Below are 7,342 nucleotides of genomic sequence, written 5' to 3' on the forward strand. Positions count from 1 at the left end.
GAGAGATGGGTGCGCTTGATTTTCTGTGAGGCATGTGCCAGTTGGGTGGAGATGGTAATGCACTCAAATACATCAATCGCTGTTTTAACTTAACATTATGTTTTCTGGTATTTATGTGAAACTGTGTTATGGTTGGGAATTTTCACAGTCAACTTATTAAATGCAGACATATATCTTTACAACAAGCGGCTGGTATAAATATCCAATTTTAAGAAAGGAATATTTGATTACCGACCTCTGGTTATTGTCGACGTTATGCTGATTTTTCCCTCGAAAAATCAGCATAAGTTGTTTTATACTGAAACGAGTGGTAGATCAGATTTAAATTGCCAAAACAAAACATTTACCTACGAGAATGTTTGGAACTGAAAAGACGTGAAAAAACAAAATTTCACAGACCAACATTGGTTCAAGAAAGACAAGGTGGGGAAAGTTACAAATCTTGACATGAAAAAAGTGCAGCTTAATTTACCAGGAGTGTCAATAACTTTGAGCTGAATTGTATGCTCTTTATAAGTAAATGTTTTGCAATTTTGTAAACAGTAGTGACTGTTGTCACTGTTTTTACCTTGTTGTCCATCAGATTTTTAATTTTTTTTAATGTTTGCTAAAGATAGTTTTTTTGTTTTTCTTTTGAGTCATATTTTATAAAGTATATTTTGTTGTGCTGTGGACTTCAGAATCACATGCTGGAGTCAGCAACTCACAGCAAAATCCAGTAAATTCACTGGTTGTCAAATTCTTCATAAAGTTATGAGCTTAAATGCACTTTTTTAAAAAGTACAACTTTGGAGTGCGAACGAAGAATAAAAACACTGACTTTATGCCTCTGGGGCGACAGAGCAGCCTCCCTCAGCAAGAAGCAGTTTGGATCAGGCAGCGCAGAGTCTCTCCCACGCTGTTAAACACTAATAACTTAAGAGATTTCTGGCCCAGAGAAGAACATCTCATAACTTCTCCGTCGTCTGCACAAATAACTCCACCTCACGAGAAGCGGGTACTTTGCATCGCACCTTCAGGGCTGCGTGCACGAGGCCCTGTGTTTTGATTCGGAAGAATGTTTATTTGTCAGGTGCTTCTGATGGTCATTAGGTAACCAGACGCAGTTGCACAACGCTCGCTGTGTTGTGGTTGTAATGTCTGTGTGGGAGGCAGAGCGGTGTGAGGAAGGAAGCGCAGCAGACAGAGCAGAGTGTCAGGCGTCTTCCAACCTGCAGGGAGTCTTCTGACATCCTTCATCACGCCCCACGCTGCTGACCTTTTAGGGGTCTCTCACAGTTGCGCTGGAGTTGTCGGTGACAGCTTCTTCCTCAGGTGCGCTGTGCAGAAAAGTTCTTCAGAGTCAAGTGTGTCCATGGCAGTGCTTTTTACAGTATGGGTTTATAAAAATCTTTATTTTATTATTTTTGTCCCCCGGCTTGAAAGCTGTCACAGTAAACAGACAAGAGTCCTGCATGCTCCAGGATGTCAGGTTGAATCTGTTCAGGCTGCAAACCTGCATGGGAGCTCCCTCTGCTTCCTGATAAGTTGCTCTCATTAGTTTAATTAACCCTGACCTAAATACCGAGCGTTTGATGGTGGTAAATTATGTCTCTCAAGACTTTCCATCATGATAAAAAATATATTTATTTTCAAATTCTGTTAACTCACCTTGTTGTTTGCACAGGAGATTATGTTTGGTCCTCGCAGCCAAGAAAATTAACATAATCAAATGGTTCACAGGAGCCCATATTACACTAAATCAGGTGTATTTTTTTTAAAGATACTATCTGGAATTTTTTTTCTTCAAATAAATTTATACCGACACGAAAACAGAGATGGGCTTTCAACAACAGGCTTTCAAAAAATTTGAAAAAAGCACAATGAAGTAGAAGAAGAAAAAAACCCTCTAAGTCTGAAGCAAACAGTGATGTACATGGCTGAGATTGATGTTTTAATTTTTATGACTGGTTTGTCAGAGAGCAAATTCACCTCGCAAAATAAAAAAAAGACATTATGTGCTCATAATCTGCAGTTGTTGCATAATTTTCTAGTACTTTGACACGGATGCTGCCTAGGAGGACTGAGTACTAAAAAAATGGCATTTCTTACTTCTTCCAGCTGGTGTAACCTAGAAATCAGACGATACTTTTCTTGTTTCATGTCAGTTAGGTAATACCCACATACTTCTAGATGCCACATGTCAGGGTTGAGCGACAGAACACTTTATTTAAATTCTCTCTTCTTTTCTGAATTCAGAAGATTACTGGGCCTTTAAGCCAATATTTCTCAATTTTGGTCCTCAGGGACCTCGACCCTACATGTTTTAGGTTTATCCCTTCTGCCAAACACCTGACTTTTTAAGTGGGTGATTAACAGACTTCTGCAGCACCTGATAGCATGCAGAGGAGATAATGCAATCATTTGAATTAGGTGTGCTGGAACAGAGACACATCAAAAATGACTAGAAATGAGCAAACACTGCTTAAGGCAATTTATTGATAGCCTAATAAAGTCATAGCCTTGCAAGTTTCTGTTCATGACAGCTGAGAAAATTGGAAGCACACCTGTGCATTTGTATTAAGGCACTACAGCCAAATATCTTAACTTTTAAAGGCACTTTCTATCAGTCTGAAATTGAAAAGTTGGCACACAGTGGGCATTACTTTTTTAAGAAGAAAAAGGGTGATGCTTGTAAACCGTCCCAAATGTGAAGAACGCATCATGCTGTGTGGGTGTTTTGCTTCAGAAAGTGTGGTGATGCACTTCAAAATCATGGGGAAGAAACATGATGGGGGGGGGGGGATGTTGTGTGGAAACATCTTATGTTATCAGCCAAAAGTTGAAGCTTGGATACATTTAGGTTTTTCAAACTGACAATGACTCCATCACCAAATTAATTACAAAAGAGAAGAAAGTCAATGTTTAGAGTGGCCACCACTCATCATTGTAGCAGTCACAGAATACAAGTTGACATTGAGTTTAAATATAAACATGAATGAAGAAGAAGAGAAATAAACCATGTAAAAGATCTCTGATACGTTGGCTTGTTTGATCTCATCAGAGGCATGTACTTGTGGAAACCTGTTGGGAGGAATTTGTCTTGGTTATTAATAAAATAGCAAAAAAAAAAAAAAAAAAAAAAACCTCCGATACGGCTTCGTAGAAGATAACATATTTCTAATGTAAGTTCCGTTGGTTCTGCAGAGAAAAACAGGCTTGCTGCTTTAAGTTGAACAGAGCCAAAGAATTTCTGTCATTCCTTTCAGCTTCTGATCTTTTCTCTGCTCAGCAAAGATTTTACCCAAAAAGAAGATTGGGTCTTTCATTTTTTTATCCCCCGTTTAATAATTTTGCTGATGTGGCATTTGCGGTTTAATCTGATAACCAGTTCTCCGAGGACTTTCTTACTCCCATGGACCCTCCTCTCCTCTCCTCTCCTCTCCTTTGCTCCACGTTTCTCTCTCCTCTCCTTCTTCCTCCCTCTCGCAGTCAGCACATTCCCCTGCCAGCGAAGACAAAGAGCCTGGCTCCTGCTAATGCACCTGATTGATGGAATGGCACAGATCCAATACAGCGTTGGCCTTCAATTAAGCCCCTCTTGGTCACCTGGCAACGCCGTTAACGAAGTGTACCCTTCAATTAAGTCGCAGTGGTTACTCAGCAGAAGCCTGAGCCAATGAGGCGTGAGCGAAGGTTGGCGCCGCGTTGTTAACGCTCGCTTCAAGGCCTCAGACTGCTGCACTGGCTTTAATCACTCAGCCGGCCTTTAGTGCTACCAGTCTGTGCGCGATGATCGCTGTGCACACTCATGGCTCATGGAAAGTGCTGGGTTACAACGCCTTTGATGTTAGAAGAAGGTCTCAGGCTTGTTTATGAGGTGTTCAGGGTAACTCCCTCAAACAATACGAGCACAGAGATCCCCATTTTACGACAAATTATCCAAGGGGATGCTTTGCTGTTTATGGAGAGGATGTTTTGATTGCTGAGCATTGCTGTAGCTCTTTAAGAGGCCAGTGTGCGATAGGATGGGTTTCTCTTTAGCGAAGATGCATATTCTCCATAATGGCACCTATTAAAACAGAGGGGATGGCAGCAGGAGAAAAGAGGGAATTAAAGAGAGAAAGAGGGAGGGAGAGTGAGAAGAGGAAAGAGGGAGAGAAAAAAATAATAATGACAGAGTGAGCGACAGAGAGCGAGTCCAGCCAGCTTTTCAGCACCCTAACGAGAGAGTAGGTTGCTGCACAAGGGTGATAATTAGAGTGTCCTCACAGGATACAAGACTGAAGAGGCCCACACTTCTTCTGCCCCTGGCACATCTGCGCTACAGAGGACAAACTGCCCTAAGGAAGTTTTATTTAGCCTGCTTTGATGTCAGAGTTTTAAACCCCAAGCTTTGGCATCATCAGAAAAAGCAGACTGTCCACTAAAAACTTTGCCTGCTGTCATCTTCAGGATTAACCCCCCCGCCCCCAAAAAATGCATAATGTAGTCAAAAAAGCATTTGCCCCAGATGCTGGTGGAGGTTGTCTGGCTTGATGGCGTTGAAAGCTGAGCTGAATTCTACAAACAGGATCTCGGCGTACGAACAGTGGGTGGCCGAGGTGGTGTAGCCTGAAGTGTAGCCCCGAGTTGACTGCATCATCTGCTGACGTTTTTTGCCTGGTAAGCAAATTGCAGGGGGCCCAGCAGGGGGGCTGTGATGTTCTTCAAATGCTCCAGCACTAGCAGCTCAAAAGATTTCATAACCACGGACGTCAGGGTGTGATAGGTCTGTCACATTTAATCTTGTGATGGTGGCGTTTCTTGGGAGTCAAGATGGCGGTAGGACACTTAAAGCAAAAGGAAACCTGACGCAGCTCCCGTTTACCCAACAACTGCAGGCAAATGTTTTGGCCTCTTCTAATTGTTTGGTATGGCAAAGCAAAATCTGCCCATTGTTGAACATTTATGCAGTCAGTGAAGACGCACCGATGTCATGCGCAAAATCACATTTGCACCTCTGAGCTTGTTTTTGCTGTGTTGCGTCTTCTTCTGGTCTTTTAAACATGCTGTGATCATTTTGGGCATATCATCAAAGTTTTATCATTTCCAGTGCTGTTAGCCTTTTCAAGACGAACGTGACTCTAACGTTTTTAAAAAGTCGTCGCATTGGGCCAGGTCATCACAGGATTGACAGACGGGCTCCTGTAGTCAGTGACATCTGCTTCTGTTTTTTTCTTACTTTCAATTACAACAAAATACCTATTTAGGGGATTTGATAATTGGAACAAATATTTTTTTGAAAAAAATGCTAATCTCCTGCAGCCTTACACATGATGTGACAAAAAAATTGGAAGCTTTTCCAGGATTGACGAGTAGTTTCATACTCCATATAATATTAGTTAAGATACAGTCTTACCAGGTCTGTCTAATGAATCAACAACTTGAGGCAAAATATGTTTTTTATAAGAGAAACGTCTGTTTTGGCTTTTAATATGAGCAGGTACACTGCCTTAATGTGCATATATTAAAAAAAATAAAAAATAAGTAGGTGGAAAATAATCAAACTGAAGAAGTGTTGACATCATCCATTTTATTATTGGTACTTACTGTATAAATATTTAGTTTAAATACACTAATAAAATAGCTTGGACAATTTTCATGACTTGACATTGTAAAAGCTTCCCAAAAATTGAGATACTTCCAAAAATTCAGGATCTACAAGCCTGAGCCACAAAAAAAAGAAAAAAAAAGAAATTGAGGGTCAACAAAAGATTTGGTAAGAGATGCTACACAGTAGCCAACAGACAGTCCAGGTCCAGTCTTCGACAAAGTGCTAAACCTTTACCCTCCACCGTCTGACTAATGATTGACAATGAAAAGTTTTCAATACACAACTGGCTTAAATAATTAAAACTCATCCAGCTTTTAAGATGAATTATTCACAGAGGTTGTTGAAGTCTGGCTTCTTAAATAATTGAGAGGTTGATTGCAGATCTTCTATGGCAGTGCCTAATTTCTGAGACCAGCAAAAACGAGAGAACAGATTTTATAAGCGGCAAATGCCCATTGAGCAAAAAAAAAAAAAAAAGAAAAATTGCCTTTACTTATACAGAAAAACCAAGACATTATGGCAGAGTTGTTTTATAATTCAGCCTCACTCTTGTACAGAATATTAACATGCTAATAAATCCTTCTTTACATATTAATTTATCTGTGTTAGTGTTTTGGTTCTTCCAAAGAATTCTGCTTTTTAAAAGATTTTGACAATAAAGAAAAAAAGATAATACTAAAAATGCTCTTGTGTTATTATGCAGTAAGGTCACCTAGATGAGGATGTTGTTTGATATTTTCTTTGACCACAAGTAACACAGGAAAGATTTGCGAGCTAAAATTCTGAGGTGCATTTTTTGGAATGAAGGATATTTTTTTTCCTGATATGAGTAAAGTAATGGTCAATGGTGACAAAAAAAACCAATGTTTTCAAGATTCATTTTGCTAAGGGAGATTAAATCACATATTAAAATATTAAAGTGTATGAAAGCTACAAAAGGGAGCCGTGCCTTTTCACAGCACCGTATTTGTGCCTAAATAATGTTAACAATGTACAGGGCAGAAAGGATCTGCACAAAAGTAGAATGTTTTTAGTTGCATGATAATTATAAAAAAAAATATATAAAAAAAGAGCAATTGAAATGGGAATTGAAATGCATCATTAAAAGACCCAAATGTGACATGAGTGCCTGCGAAATGTGTCTGAAAACTTCTGGCCGTAACTATCATCAACTTATCTTTTTCTGCAGAATCATTCAACACATTTCAGTAACGACGTCCTGTTCCCCATTTCCATGCTCCCCATGAAAATGGGGAACAAAGAAGCTACTTTTGGATCTATAATGCGTTATCTGCTTAGTGTGTCTCTTTCGTTTCTGACTTAACTTCTAGTTCTTTTCTGCAACACGTTGGGATGGAAAACTGAGAGGCAACACTGGTCTGAGCTGCTGCAGTCTCATTACTGGACAGAGGCGAGTGCTGAACGGATAATTCATCCACTAACAGATTGCAGATTTACTCCTACACAGATTTACAAAAGTTAATTAGCAGCCAAACACGGTCATTTATCACAGTGCCAAAGCTAAATGAATGAGAACATTTTTGATTTAGTGTTTGAGCAACAGTAAAAATGCTTACAACGATTAGAAGCTACTTTTTTGACATTGAAATTAGATTTTATGGTGAACAAATTGATTGGCGACACATCTTTGTTTATTTCCTATTTATCTAGATTGTTTAACCTTCACCACCACCACCACCACCACAGCCACGAATATCAAATCTAATTGTATTTCTTGCAAATGCAGATATGCTTGCCACTTTAAAA

This window comes from Poecilia reticulata, linkage group LG6 (assembly GCF_000633615.1).
Source record: "Poecilia reticulata strain Guanapo linkage group LG6, Guppy_female_1.0+MT, whole genome shotgun sequence".
NCBI classification, from domain to species: domain Eukaryota; kingdom Metazoa; phylum Chordata; class Actinopteri; order Cyprinodontiformes; family Poeciliidae; genus Poecilia; species Poecilia reticulata.